This window comes from Podarcis muralis, chromosome 7, assembly GCF_964188315.1.
Source record: "Podarcis muralis chromosome 7, rPodMur119.hap1.1, whole genome shotgun sequence".
Classification (NCBI taxonomy): Eukaryota; Metazoa; Chordata; class Lepidosauria; order Squamata; family Lacertidae; genus Podarcis; species Podarcis muralis.
Window position 1 is genome coordinate 42,077,732 of NC_135661.1, and position 15,399 is coordinate 42,093,130.

Sequence of the window (15,399 nt, forward strand, 5' to 3'; positions counted from 1 at the left end):
CTATGCAGTAACTCAGGCTTGGAGATTTTCAGTACTTTCTTTTTGTAAACCACTTTGAGTGTATTTTACAATCGGCATATAAATTTTACAAAATAAAAATAAAATAACTTTTAAAGAGAGTTAAAAGTGGTGTGTCAAGGCCAGCCCTTCCCACTGGAGCAAAAACACATGTTTCTTTCCTTCCACTGTTACCTCTGCTCAGATAGACTTTTGAAACAAGATTTAAAAACCTGTATGACCTGTTTCACAGAGGCAAATATTGGGCGAGTGTCTGCACAAGGAACCATCCTTTAATACAATTAATACTCCATTCTCTGGCTATTTCGACATGTGGATATGTAGCCTTTTATGACAACCAATGAAATGTGCCAAAACCAAACACTGAGAGTTCTGGTAGGCACAAAAGCTCCTCAAGGAGTCAACAGGGTTAACTGCAATATTCAACCTGAGTTTATAAGGTGAAGGGAGGGAGGAAGGAAGGAAGGAAGGAAGGAAGGAAGGAAGGAAGATGCAAGCTGGTAAAAGCTTCCTGGTCAATACAATCTTCTGCTTCTTTCCTCCGTCCCACACAGAGATGACCCACACAGAGTGAAGCAACAGCCTCAGGTGGAAGACACAGATATGGCCCCTGAGTCATTCCCCACTTTTGGAGATCAGTGCTGTGAATGTCACACAACCTGTCATGCACCCCATAAAGTAATGGGTTCAGCCTTCACAGTGGATGATGTGTTGCTTCCACTGCTGGTCCAGTCAGCTTCTGCACTCCCACCAGCCTCAGCAGCAGACAGTTATTTTGGCCTATGGCCTGTTTTGACAGTTACCCTGCCTATGGGACTTCTGGTCCTAAACATCTGGAGGGCGCCAGGATGGAGCAGGCTGCTCCCCTCCAGTGACCCTTTGGTGGGCCTTATGATCTCTCAGAACCCTAATGGACCTGGGCAGCTCTACTTAGGAGGGCTTTTTTTATAATTCTGGGAGGGAAACGGGCATAAAGTTGACCTAGCGATTTCCACGAGGGGACACAGTTCCTGGATCCCTGCTTCGGAAGGAGGAAGCCTCTTGAGATGCCGGTGGCACTTACTCCCGAGTAGGCAGGCGCTGGAGCTCCGCGGGAAGGCAAGTAAAGGGCAGCAGCAGCCGCCCAGCCTCCTTCTCAGCGAAGCCCGGGAAGGCAAAGTGGCGGAGGCGCGATTCCATCCGGCGCGCAGAGAAGAGGGAGGCTGGGAAGGAGCCGGAGTCGGTGGGAGAAGCCGGCGTCGGTTCGCGCCTCCTGGCCAGGCTGCTGCCGGGCTGGACTTGCTGCAGCAGCAGTAGGGGTGGAGCGCCCCCTGCCGGGAGCCGCGCGAAGCCCGTCGCCGCAGCAGCAGCAGGCAAGGCGCCGCCGCTGCCAGGCGCTGCATCCAACGCGGCGCGTCCGGCAGGGCTGGGCTCCATCAGAGCGGGAGCAGCAGCAGCAGCGAGCGGAGGCAGGAAGGCGGGCTGGGGGGCCGCCGCCGCCGCCTCTCCCAGGAGCCCGCCCGCCGCCTGCCCGGCTTGCTGGAGCCGAGAAGCCGCCCGACCCGCCAAGGCAGAGCCGCCTGCCATGTCCCGGGGAGCCCGAGCGCCGCCGCCGCCGCCGCGCAAGAGAAGCCCGGAGCCGCTGGCCAGGCTTTGAGGGAGACCGGGAGCCTTAGGCGGAGAGCGAGCGGCTCCCCGCGACGCGCTCCGCTAGGCGAGCGCCCGCCGCCCTCGTGCCCAGCTGAGCCACCCTCGCGGCTCGTCCTCCTGCGAGGGGGCGGACGGCGCTCCGAGGATTCCCTGCCCGGGAGGTGGCGGAGCCCTCGGGAAGGAGAGAGAGGCGCCGAGCTGCGTTGTTGGACGGCGGCGAGCGAGAGCCGAGCGGCGGAGAGGGCATTGGGGGGGGCGGGGTGTCCCTCGCCAGATGGCACACCGAAGGGGCGAGCGGAGGAGGCGGAGGCGGCTGCAGTAGCTGGAAGGCAGCTCAGGGAAGAGGAGGAGGGAAAAGGCGACGAAGACGGCGAGGGAGCAGCGCCTGGCCACTCGCCCGCCGTCGAGGAAGGGACCCAGCTGATCCCTCGCTGCGCACTGCCCCACCTGGGACCCGGCGCGGCTGGCTTCATCCCATGGCCCCGACTCAGCGCCAGGCCTGAAGGGGCAGCGAGAATGAGGCCACGTCCAGCGGCGGCCAGGCTTCTGCCCGGGCAAGCGGAGGGCGGCGGCCGCAGCGACAGCAGCAGCCGGTGAGCGGAGAGCCCGGCGCCCGGCGTGGGGAGCGCCATTTACCAAAGAGCCGGAGAGTAGGCGCGCTAGCCAAGCGCCGACGCCCGCTTTCCTCCGACGCCGCTTGGAGGGGCTCCAGAAAAGAGACGGACAGCTCCTCTCCCAAGGCAGGCGGGCGGAAGGGACCGCTAGGCAAGGCGCGCCGCTGGGACGTCGAGGGGCGCATCGGGCATCGCCAGGACTCGGATCGCACCTGCTCAGGGCGCCCCCTCGCCCCAGTCGATGAGCCTCTTGGGGGCCCGGGAACCCCGTTTGGATTAACTGGTTCCCCTCTCTCTCTTTTTTCCCGTCTTTCTTTCTCCCCATCCCCTTTTTTTGGGTTCTCCGGGAACTGTCCGACGCCTGGCCACCTCCCTCGACTTCTCCTGGGACTATTACCTCACCTCACCTCGCCACCGACCTCAGGACTGTAAGTTCCGCTCCGTTCTCTTTTACAGAGCTTACTAGCCTCCCGGCTGTAGGGATGCGATGGGATGTGGAGGGAACAGAGCGATTTGCGGGTGGGAGATCCGTTAAGTTGCCTGATCCGAAGAAATGTCGTCGAGAGGGGACCCCCCCCCCCAGCACGCACTCGCGTCTTCTCTTTCTCTTGCCTTTGTTATTTTGACCTTTTGGTGAAGTTTTTGCGGTTGGAGGAGAGGGAGACGGGCATCCCTTGGCCTCTGGGTGTCCCAGCTGTGTTCCCCCCGCCTCGCACTCCCCGGGCATGCTTGTCGCGGTGGTTTCTTTGAATTGTCCCAAAAGATGAAGAGGTCCACTGCGCTCCTCCTCTGTCCGGATCTCAACCGGGCAAGAGGGGCGCAAACCAGCAAAAAACAAAAACAAAACCCGGGCTTGATCCACCACCCGTTATCCTACCACTTCCAAACAAAGGCGAAGGGTGGAGCGGGGGTAGAGATATGAGAGAGAGAGAGAGAGAGAGAGAGAGAGAGAGAGAGAGAGAGAGAGAGAGAGAGATGTGGCCAGATGTGCGCCCCTGAACCGCCCTGCCGTTCGCCAAATACTCCACACCGATTTCCCCGAGGGTTGGCTATGGGGTCTCCTGAATGCACTGTGGGGAAGGGGCTGCGTGGACACGGGACGGCAGAACAGCCTGACTGGGCTTGGGAAGCCGCGCGCGCCTGGTTCCCCTGACCTAGTGATGGTTCCTGTACCTTGTCTCTCGATGTACCCCCAAAATTACTGTAGTTGCTGCTGGGGCTGTTTTCTGAAGAAAAGACCGTGTCTTACTTTTGTGGTCCTCGCTCGCTCTGCTATAGACCCAGCGGCTGCCCAAGTGACAGCCGCTTCAGCGCAGCCAAGGCGAGAAGCTGATATGGTCCCTGTCGAGGGTCGGTGGAAGCTCCCGACACTTGACCGCTCCGCAGCTCCGTCGCCTTGCAAGAGGAACCCCAAAGACCCCTTTCTTTGCACCCAGACGGAGAGAGGTTTAAGTGTTCCGAAGAAGGGGGGTTCCGGTCCCATTGCAGGAAGCTCCCTTCTGCCCCGTCTAAGGACGCCTTTGTTTGATCCCTTGTGTTAAGTGCTCCGCAGACATCACCATCCTCTTCAATTTAGCGGGATAGTTAATTCCTTAGAGGAAATGTCCAAGTGCAGAATGTGCGTGTGTGTTTTGTGGGGGAAGGCAGATAGAGTTTCTTAGGGACATTAATTGGCGTGGTTGGAAGGGTGAGTGGATGGAGCCTGACCCAGACCTGCCTGGTGCCTCTTTCCTCTTGCTCTAGTTGGATGACATTAACTTGTGCGATTTGGCAATTCAAACCTTCTGTAGGGAAAGGAAAGCTGGAGGTGGACGAGCCAGGAGTGAGCAGCTTTGAAATTGTGGGGTGCAGTTTTCATAGAACCTCCGATGTGGTTTTTAGGGAGTCTTGCTGAGAACCATCGGGCAGAGGACAGAATGGCAGGAAACCCAAATGAGCCACTAATTAGCATGGGCCACCAAAGCCACTCGGACATTGTTTTGTGTGAACCTTGTGCAAGGAAGACGAACAACTCTTGCCTCACTTTTCGCACCCGCCTGGTTACAAGTTGCCTGAGGAGCTTCTTATCCAAGTTGAGTCCAGACAGTGTAATTTTTAGGAAATGATCGTTCCATACTTCAAATAAGTATCCTGGCTGAGTAATCATCCATGCGCTAGGGTTTTGTCTTGTTTGGTTTTTTAAAAAAACACATACACACACTGCCAGGCCTGGGAAGATATCTAACAGACCCCGATTTACACCTGATTTATTTTTTCCGCATTGCCAGACTTGCTTGCAGCTTCAGACCTTGAGCCCATGAACATAAATCAAAGAAATGTCCCTGAGCATATGCAGAGAGGTTTGCATCCTCATAATGGGCAAGGCCTAAGTAACTCCCAGGCCCAGTGCAGGGTGCAGAACTTCCAGCCCAGAAAATGTGACTTCCAGAGTCTTAAAATCCCAATTCTTTCCATATTAGAAATTAGGCGCAAAGTGTGTGTGAATAGGAAGGGGGTTGTCTGTGGGGCAGGACTGCAGAATGTGAGCAAATGAACCTCCATGATTATGACTTCGCAGAATTAATAAATCAATGTGCTTAAGGAAGTGGGCTGGAAGGGAGTCCCTCCCTTCATTCACCACCGTCAAGCTCAATACTATTTAGAAATTATATTTCACAACCCCATAATCCCATATGAGTGAGCTGGCTGTGATTGCTGCACTGGGAAAGGGGTTTTTCACTTTGCACATGCTCAGAGGTATTGTCTTCTTTGTTGTGGCTACCCCCATCCCTGGGCTCAGTCTTGTAACTGAAAATAAATTCTGGGACAAAGGAGTTGTGAGCCCAGCAAAACAACTTAGGTTGCAAGCTACAAATCTGGACTCTGCATCTGTGTCATGAACCACTCTAGATTAAATCCTTTGCAGTCTCGGTAAATTAGCTACACATCTGTTTGTGAGGCTGGGGTTGGTGTTTTTCTTTTTGTTTTGTTTTTTTCCAAATCTCCAGTTCCAGATATTTTTGCCCTTCTAAAGAACAAAGGGAGTAGATTTCATCTACCACCCCACAAACCCACAAGCACTCTAAGCAAAACGCTGCCTTTCTATTCAAGGGTCGTGGAAAACCCAGGGGGACACACCATCTCTGGGACACTCTCCCATGCAACTCCTGTAGGAACGAATTGGAGGGATTTGGACCAGTCCCAGATGGATAAGGAGGCAAAGCTCTCTTGCTGGGATTTTGAAGTGTCAGTTATAATGAGCAGACTGTACCCTCCTAACCCTATTTGAGATATTCACAGACCTCAATCTGGAGAAGGTTAAGTCAACCATGGTGAATTTATTCCATTTATTTCAATGGGAAATGTGGGGAAAACAAACAAACAAGCAAACAACACTTATTTTTTTGAGTAGCACTACTAACTTTCCTGGGGAGCCGAGCATCACCGTGTCAGTTTTGCCAATGTGGGCTGAATCTTGGCATTCCAAATATATAATGGCTATATATTGCAAGCTGTGGTGGTCCCAGAAGAGCATTGGGGATGAGAGCTGATTACCCTCCAAGTGGGTAAAGGACATTATTCACTGTGATGCAGCTTCCATGAGAACACAGGGACAACATGGATTGCTTTTCAATTCATTGCTCAAAAATGGCTCATATGTTAATTAGCTCAGAAGATAGACTTTTTTTTTACTCAGCAACCACACTCTGCAAATGAGTCAAGCGGCAGCATTCTTGGCTAAGCTGGGTGGCAGCAGCTAAGACTGGGAAGAAAATGTGGGAAGCTTAAATCAAGGGTAGTCGGCATGTGGGCTGCATCAAGCTCATGAAGCCAGTTCCAGTGGCCTACCAGCCCTCTCCCAAAATCAGGCACCTTTTCCTCTCACCCTCATGCCATACTGACAAAGGTGCCTCTTCTCCCTCTGGTGCAATTGCAATGCCATTGCTAGAAGGTCTTAGCACTCAAGGAAACAGGAAGGAGAGATCCTTCCTGAGCATAAAGACCTTCTAGCAATGGTATCGTGCCAAATGGAGAAGAGGAGACTTTGGAAGGTAAGTCAAGGGCTGTGCTTTCCATTGCTGGGCTAGGTTGGGCTGGGTACAGAAATTCCTTAAATTTTACAGGTTTAGATGGAGTCACTGTACAATACAAGGATTTGTTGTTTTCAGACCCTCCAAGTGTCCCTATTTTCCAGGGACATCCCTGATTTAGAGAAGCCATCCCAGTTTTTTATTTGATCCCAGAATGTCCCACTTTTCCTTAGGATGTCCCTATTTTCGCTGGAGAAATGTTGGAAAATATGGAGTTATCCAACCCCTAAGCCATCTGAAGGCAATCCTGTATAGGGAAGTTTTCTAAATGTTTAATATTTTATTATGTATTTATATATGTTGGAAGCCGCCCAGAGTGGTTGGGGCATCCCAGTCAGATGCATAAATAGTAAAATGATAATTATGGAATGGGACGTCCCTCTTTTCATCAGAGAAATGTTGGAGGGTATGTGTTTTAGGAGTATTTGGGGGGGGTGACTTTTCTCTTCATTGCCTGGGAAAAGCCACATCAATGGTCATTTTGTGTGCATGGAGTTACACGTGTTGAAGGATTCTGTGATGCCTGACAGCTGGCAAGCAGGTCAAGCATAGTTATGAACCGCCTAGACCTGAGATGCAGGACCACAGGGTGTGCAAACAGGGAAAATCTTCGCGCAAAAGTGTGCGCTGTTCTGCATGATGATGAAAATGCATCTTGAGAGACAACCTACTAGAACTCTGGAGGAGGCACATGCATTGGACTTGCTGAAGGGGGCATCCTCTGTTGAGGAGATGGTGCCCAGGATGGCTATGCGCTGCAGCAGTGGGTAGGAACAGGTGGTAGTTGGGCTATGCCGAGGAGAGGAAACCTTTTCAGCTTGAGGACCACATACCTTTCTTGGTAACCTTCCATGGGTCACTTGTAAGTGGTGGGAGGGGCCAGAGGTAAAGTGGGTGGAGCAATGAGTGACAATGTTACCTCTGCTTGTTTCTATACTCACTCGCCGCTCTGCAGGGAAGCAAGAAGCATGATCTGTGTTCAAGGATACATTCCAGCCAGGCAAAAACACTCAAGGAAGGTGTGAAGCAGGGTTGGGGAGGCTGTGGCCTAGAGAGAGTTCTGAGGGCAAGATGGAAAGGCAGCCACATTTGGCCCCCAAGTCTAAGGTTCTCCATTCCTATGCTCTGCTCTCATATCCTTTCATCCCTCACCATAAAAATAAGCATCCTGTTCCCCTCTGTTGAGTGTTGGAGGATAAGCAGCAAGTGCTGTGGGCTGTGCAGAAAGGTGTCTTGCACTGGTCCATGCCAAGCAGGCCCATAACACTTTGGCTGACCCAAAAGTCATAGGCCTGCCTTTCCGTTGCAAATAGTATGTGCATGTGTACCAGTCCAGAACTGGGTGGAATGGATTCTAGCCCACAAAAGTTTCTGCTGTGATAAATTTGTTGACTTAACACAAAATCTTCAAAAGTCTTGTTGAGGGGATGAACTAAGCCTCAGAATTACACAGCGGTGTGTGGTGGCAATGGGAAGAACAGGAATCTATAGGTTGCAGAAAGTGCTTAACATCGCATTCCAAGGATGCACTAAAGGACCTGCATCTCTGAAACCAATCAGAACTAGGCATCTGGTCACATGGTCTGCCAGGTTCTCCCCCCCCCCATTCATCCCTCTCCCCTACCCCATGTTTCAAAGTCCACCCAAAGGAAACAGGCCTCCATCCTCCTCCTTTCCACTTGCGATGATAAGGATTGATACTGGGTGTGGCTGTTGCAATATCAAAGCAAATACTGAACTGCTGGGGGACCTAGCGAAGATCCTGTGTTGTTGCACAGAGCCATGCTTTCTGGGGGGTGGGGGCTGAGAGTTTTCTCTTTTTTCCCAATGACATAATGGCTATTTATAACTTTTGGCTCTCTCTGGGTTGCCGCTGGGCTGGGAAATGAATGAAATGCAGCTGTTGAGGGCAGGGGCAGGCTGTCTCTGTGCACGTTTCGCAGGCTCAATTAGAGAAAGCCCCCCCCCTTCCCCGTTGTTTTGGAAGGGGTCAGGATTTCAGCTTGTTTCTTTTTAAAAAGTGTGTGCTCTGTGGGAGACCATTAACAGCGTCCCTGTTATTCTCTGAGATCCACATCAGGCTGGAGCAACAACTGCATAAACTTAACTTTGAAGAAGGACTGCGGCTCAGGAGCTAGACATCAGCTCTGCATGCATCAGGTCCCATGTGCCAGCATTTCCAGGCAGGGCTTGGAGAGACCCACCCCTGCCTGAAACCCTAGAAGGCCCCTGCAGACAAGCCTGAGTTGGAGAGGCTGATGTTCTGATTCCGTATATTGCAGCTTCCTACGTGAGCTCCTGAGAGAGTCCTGGGCAGATGGGCCTAATTTGAATAAGGAGCGAAGATGCCCAGCTGTGTGCAGAGTTGTCTTCAGAAGTATTTAATTCATGGTCCTGGGTCATACCAGCTTGAAGTTCTGGCTCAGCTGCCTGGATCATCTCCCTGCCAGCCCAACAGCTGGCTCTCCACAAATTCCTCCACCTGTTCATAGTGCCCTGGTTCTGTGGACAGAGAGTCACTTTCATCCCCTGGAGACTGACTTAGCTGTAATCCTAACCTTACTTACCCATTGAATCCAGTGGGACTTCCTTCTGAGTAGACAAGGTCGGGGTTGCAGTCACAGTTTCTAAAGTGAGAGACGGCTGCACTCCGGCTTAGAGCGCTTTACAAATAGCACACATTATTTCAATTTGTTTTGTCTTTCTTCTCCCAATAATGATCTAATCACTGCCCTCCTCTTTTACTAGCTACTGCTAGTTATTGAGGAAGTTCCCGATCATATGGCAATCCATATTGCTATTGCTATTATCAATATGAATAAACATCTGTCCTGCACTTCAACTACAATTTTCCAAGGCTGCTTAAACAAGGTTCAGCAGCAAAATATTTTTAAAAGCAATAAAAGAACAAGATTAACAGTGCAATTCTAGGCATGTCTAGCCAGAAGTCCTACTGAGTTCAGCAGGGTTTATTCCCTGTAAGTGGCTGTAGGAAGGCAGCTTAGAACAGCAGAAAAAAACGCAGCACAAAAAGGAACAACTTCAAAGCTCAACTTGGTTTAAAAAGCCTGGGGAAATGAAAAATGGTTTCCTTCATAGTAGGAAGGTAAGATAACATATTCCTGGGAAAACTTCCCAGGGTGAAAGTTCCATAGATGGATGCCATCACCAAAAATGATCATCACTTATTGCACTGCCATGTCACCTGCCTTAGCTAGCGTGCCACAATCAGAAGGGGCGGGAAGGAAGAAGATGACAAGTTTTCACTGCATGAAAATGTAGTGCCATCAATGTACATTAACAGAGTTCCATAGGGCAGGTCTCTGCCTCCGGGAGTTTACAATTTCACAGTGGGTAGGATAGCAGAAGAAAGGGAAAGCAGAGAAAGGAAAACAAGGGTAGGAATGGTGAAGGTGAACACCAGTAGTTACTAACAGCAAGAACTTAGGCTTGGTTACTGTTGTGATTTTTTGGTTGAGCGCACAATCCAGATCACTCGGATAAGTGAGCCAAGCTGCATTCTATTGGAAGAGGATAAAATGTTTGAGATCATCATTAGCCATTCTGACATAGAGATAAAGTCCCCTCTCACATGTAGCAATTGGACAGACACCCTAAGCATTAAGGTACCTTAATGCAAAATAACATTTGCAATAACAGTTGCAATATTCTATGTAGTCTTCTCAACTCACTAGAAGTGTGTGTGCTTTCAAAGAGGATTTGCAAACTGAAGCTGTAACAGATACACTCTGGACTGTAGAGAAATGTATTGTTCCATCTTGAAGATAATATTCCACAAATGCTGTAGTGAGGCAAGTGTCTAGACCTAGAGAACCTTTTCCTGACCTATAAAGCCTTAGGCAGCTGAGGATTCCAATACAGTACCTTTAGGGTTGCCTCTCCCCATATGAACCAGCCTAGATGCTGTATTTGTCATAGGGGCCCTTCTCTGTCCGCCTGTCTGCCCCCTTCAAGGGAAGTAGAGAGGGTGGCAACACAGAAACAACCCTTCATTGATGACTCCCAGTTGACAGAAGGCTTTCCCCAGGGAAACCTGCCTGACACCATGGTCCTCTTCTTTTAGACATCAGGATAAATAATTTCTGTTTGCCCCGGCCTTTGACCAATAATATGGAAGGTGTGTGTGTGTGTGTGTGTGTGTGTGTGTGTGTGTGTGTTTTGTTTTGGTGCCAGGTTGGGTAGGATTTGTCCTTTTATAAATATTCATGGATGAGTCATGTGTTTTATTTTTATTTATTGCAGGGCTTAAATGTCTTTTATGCTGGAAGTCACTTTGGAACACTCCATTGTGTGGGGAAAGACATGAATGTTTTCTGTTGCACCAGCCTCTGCTTCCTTAAATTCCGAGCATTTTTGTCGAGTCTCTCTGGTGTGCAAAATGCTTCCCCTTTTACATTATCTCAGTAATCTTAACAACAGTCCTATAAGGTAGGGTGCTATTGCCTGCACCCACCCCCCATGCAGGGCATAGGCTGAGAGTGAAAAGTGCCTTGCTTAAAGGGACCTGCTAAGGTCATGACAGAGGTGAAATTCCTGGTTTTCAGCACATAGTGGAACTGCTTTCTGAGATCAAAAAGTTTCACCAATCCTGCCTCTGCTAAGGAGGTGGTACAATTGCAGGGGCATTTGGAGAGGGAAATCAGCAGGCAAGAGTTGTTGGTTTATTTACTCTCCCCTGCTGCATATGTCTCAACTACTTGTGGGTCCCCCATTCATGATCCCCAGCTGTGCTGTTAGAACAGAGGTAAGCCCAGCAGTGAGAAGGGCATTTGCAGGGATGACTCAACGGAAGAATCAAGCACCTGTTAACAAATTCCTCCACCCCTGTGTTTGTCTCAGGTTTGCCATCTCTCACGGAAACCCTCCATTTAGCCCATGGGAAGTAATAGCTCTGCTCTGTTCTGCACTAGTCAGGACACATCTGGAGTGCTGTATCCAGGTCATTTGAGGAAGGACTTTGACCGAGAGGAGGGTGATCAGGGTGGTGAGGGCTGGATGAGGAAAGGGTGAAAAAGCTGGGGATGGTTAGCCTGGAGAAGAGAAGCTTAAGGGGGTGGGGGAATGGGCGAGACATGAAAGCAGTCTCCAAATATCTTAAGGGCTGTCATGGAGAAGATGGAGCCGGCATGATGGAGCTGGAGCTTCAGGGAGGTGTTGGAAAACAAGAGCTGTGTGGGCTACTGTGTTATGGCCTTTAGTCCCTAAGGGTGCTGTCCTCTCACCAGTGCTGAAGTAAAATCTAACAACCAGTCCACTTGGTTTCAGTGCAAGAGATAAAGCACTCAGCGCTTGCGGTGTGGGTGTCCTGCTTTGGTGGTAGTAAGTTGCCTTGGGTCACTCTTGCATTAGGAGAAACTTCTGGAATGGTGGAACATTCTGCCTCAGGATATGGTGGGCTCCTTTTCACTGGAAGTATATAAGCGCGGCTGGGCAAGCCACCTGTCAAGGATGCGTAGTTGCAGATTCTGTACTGAGCAAGGGGTTGTACCAGATCCTGTCCAACTCCTATGATGGAGGCCTGCTTCATTTTCAGAGCCTAGGAGATTGGAACAGGGCTTCCTTTGTGGTGGCTCACCAGTTGAGGGTTCCTCTCTCCAGAAATACCCCTAAAGAAAAGCCCTGTTGGTTCAGCCCAAAGGTTCATGTGGTCCAGCATCCTGTTCTCATAGTGGCCAACCAGATGCCCCTGTTGGGAAGCCCACCAGCAGAATCTGAGTGCAAGAGCATTGCCCCCCATTTGTGATTCCCAGCAGCTGGCACTTGGGGGCATACTGTCTCTGACAATGGAGGTACAACATAGCCATTGTGGCTACTAGCCCTCAATAGCCTAACTTCCATGAATTTAACTAATTCTCTTGTAAACCCATCCAAGTTAGTGGCCAACGTGGCAGCAAATGCCACAATTTAACTATGTGCTGCATGAAGAAGTCCTTTCTTTCATCTATCCCAAATCTTCCAACATTCAGCTTTCTTGGATGGCTCCATTGGGTTCTAGTAATTTTATGTAAATTGTATTACTTTTATTGTTGTTAGCTGCGCTGAGCCCGGCCTTGGCTGGGGAGGGCGGGATATAAATAAAGTATTATTATTATTATTATTATTATTATTATTATTATTATTATTATTTAGTGTTCTGAGAAGGATAAATGTGTTTTTTTCTATGCATTTTCTCCACACTAGGCATAGTTTTATACATCCGTACAGCGCCATCTCTCTCCCCTCCCCAATGTCTCTTGGCTTTTAGGCGGCAATTGAACACAGTTTTATTTGGTGGGCTCTTGAAGGAACAGTGTTGCTCTAGGCTGCTCTCAATGGGTTTGTTTCCATTGTGCTTTTTCAGCAGATCGTTCTCAAGTTTAGCAAGCCACCTTGAGGATCAGTTCTGATGGAGAGGTTGGGGCACAAATGTTATAAAGGAAGGAAGGAAATGCACCTCGCCTTGGCAGATGTGAGTTGGGGAACCACCCCTTTGCCAGGGTCACTAGGAGCTCCTTCTCCCTCTGCCCAGGACATAGCATCTACTACTAATGTCTTGGTGCAGTTCCACTGGTGGGTCAGGTGCTGTGTACACAATGCAGGAACCACAGCATCCCCTCCTCTGGAGACTTTTCAGGTGCTGCATCAGACAGTCACAGGTGAGGCGGACAGGTAGTGGCGGAAGGGAATGCTCAGTATCCAATGGAACAATCATATCCCACCTTCAGCAGGTTGAATTTTTTGGGTGGTCCCAATTCTACAATCCTCTAATTATGTTTTGATTTTATAGTTGTCAACTGCTCAGGAGTTATTTTGGATATGAGCACTATATAAATTAATTAATTAATTAATTAATTAATTAATTAATTAATTAATAATAATAATAGTTGAAACAAAATAAAAAAATTCCTTCCAGTAGCACCTTAGAGATCAACTAAGTTTGTTATTGGTATGAGCTTTCGTGTGCTTCTTCACATACCATGCACACGAAAGCTCATACCAATAAGAAACTTAGTTTTTGTATTTTGTTTCGACTACGGCAGACCAACACGGCTACCTACCTGTAACTAATAATAATAGTGGAAGAAGAGTATCAGAAGCTTTCCTAATTTGAGGAAGAGTTTATTGATGGGCTTGGAAGATAAAGAGGGGGGCAGCAGGCTGAACAGAGGCAAGGAGTTCTTCAGTCTTGAGTCCCCAGATATAGTTAGACTCCATTTCCCATCATTCCCAGCCAGCTTAGCCAATGGTCAAGGGTGATAGAAGTTGTAGTCCAACAACATCCAGGTGGGGGAAGGCAAAGTTGAAGAATCCAGCTCTAAGCCGCCCTTCCTTAGCCTGGTGGCCTCTGGCTGTTTTGAAGTACAGTTCCCATCTGCCTCAGGCAACATGGCCATGCTGGCTGGGTCTGTTGGGAGTTGTCATCCAAAATAGCCAGAGGGCACTGGCTGGGGAAGGCGGCTCTAAGCACAGGGAAGAGGCTGACAGAAAGAAGCAGGCAGGAATCCGAGAGGAAGCGAGAAGCAACCAGCCTTCATTGCTTCTGCCCAGACACACCCCTAGGGATGGGGAAGAAATTCAATTTTGTTTGCATTGTAGTGAGGAACAGCCTAATTTGCACTCCTCAAATCAATAAATGAACCAAAACACAACTATCCTCCCCCCCATATTTCTGTGATGCAGCTCTCTAGCTAAGCATTGTGGACAAACATGCACACATTAGTGAAAAGGATATACAAATGCATTTCATTAGAGGAAATGGCTTGCAAAAATTTTGCTACACTGCATGCAAAAAAAGTGAGAATTTCGTACTAAAGATGCTGATGAGTTTTCATGAGTATTTTTTTAAACAAAATCACAAGTTGCTGCTGAAATGTGGAGAGTTGAATTTAAGATAGGGGGAAATGAGGGAACCTAAAAGTGACAGATTCATCCATCACTACACACTGCTCCAATTATATAATGCTTTGGTTTCTTTCTGGGGCTTAAACAGATATATGAGCCGCCCCCACCCCAATTTGCCCCTGGCTCCCTTCCACATCACTGCCTCTGCCTAACCAGAGCTGCCTCCACAAGTCACTGGGGCTCATCACCACCACCCTGAAATGAATCTTCAGCTCCTCTGCTAATGTGGGGGGGGCCAGGTCAGAGCAAGGGGATAGAGCCTTGCACTCTGCTGCTTCATTTTGTTTTCAGATTCTCCCCCCCCCCCCACTTCCATGTTGAGGGGGAAATTGTGTCTCACTTAATTCCCAGCATATGGCTCAGGAACAGAACCTTGCCTGTGGGTAGGAGGAAGGAGTTGAGCAAGCACAGATTCCGTGGCAGCAGCTTGGGCTCTCATGACAATTGAGTGGAGGAAGAGGGTCTGCATTAGCTCTGCAGGAGAGTGCAGGCGCTGCATGCAAAAAACCTGCTCCCATATTTAGCCCATATTTAGCCCATAGTTCACAGGTCACCAATGCAGTGCCCATGGAGACAGGGAGGCCTTCCTGGGTGAGCAACCCAAGCCTTTGTAACTGAGGTAATGTGGTGGTGTTGTCAGAGCCTCATCCTATACCCAGCCAATGGTTTGAAGGCTGACGGAAGCTGGGTCAGAGCACTGGACTAAGACCAAGGAGGCCCCGGTTCAAAGCTCAGTGCTGTGAACTTCACTGAGTAACTGTGGGACGGTCGCAGCCATTCTCAGCCTGCCTACCTCACAGGGTTGTTGTGAGAATAAAATGGAGGGAGTGTGAGATCCATGTGTGTCACTTGGAGGGATGGTGGGATAAATATAAATAAATCCTCAGTGTTTCCAGCAAAAAAATAAAAGGCATATCGGCCCAAGCTGTGAGCTAAAAGATCTATGGATAAAGGGTGGTATACAAATTTAAATAATAAATAATTTAATTAACTAATTAATAATAAAATGAGCATTTGATCATAGAATCATTGAGTTGGAAGGGTCCCTGAGGATCATCTAGTCCAACCCCCTGCAATGCAGGAATATGCAGCTCTCCGTTATGGGGGTCAAACCTGCACCCTTGCCTTATAGGGAGGCATATAGAAAGCAGACTTTTCACCACTGA

The 15,399-nt window shown here is 49.3% G+C and overlaps 1 protein-coding gene across 6 annotated transcripts in view; it reads left to right on the top strand.

Moving 5' to 3' along the window:
• The first annotated feature begins 1,460 nt into the window (after positions 1 to 1,460).
• The window catches only part of CBFA2T3 (CBFA2/RUNX1 partner transcriptional co-repressor 3), a 66,908-nt gene continuing 52,969 nt past the window's right edge, over positions 1,461 to 15,399 (top strand). For all 6 annotated transcript variants that reach the window (XM_028739987.2, XM_028739990.2, XM_028739988.2 and 3 more), the window contains exon 1: positions 1,461 to 2,689. The gene's annotated coding sequence lies outside the window, so the exon portion shown is untranslated. The remainder of the gene's footprint in view (positions 2,690 to 15,399) is intronic.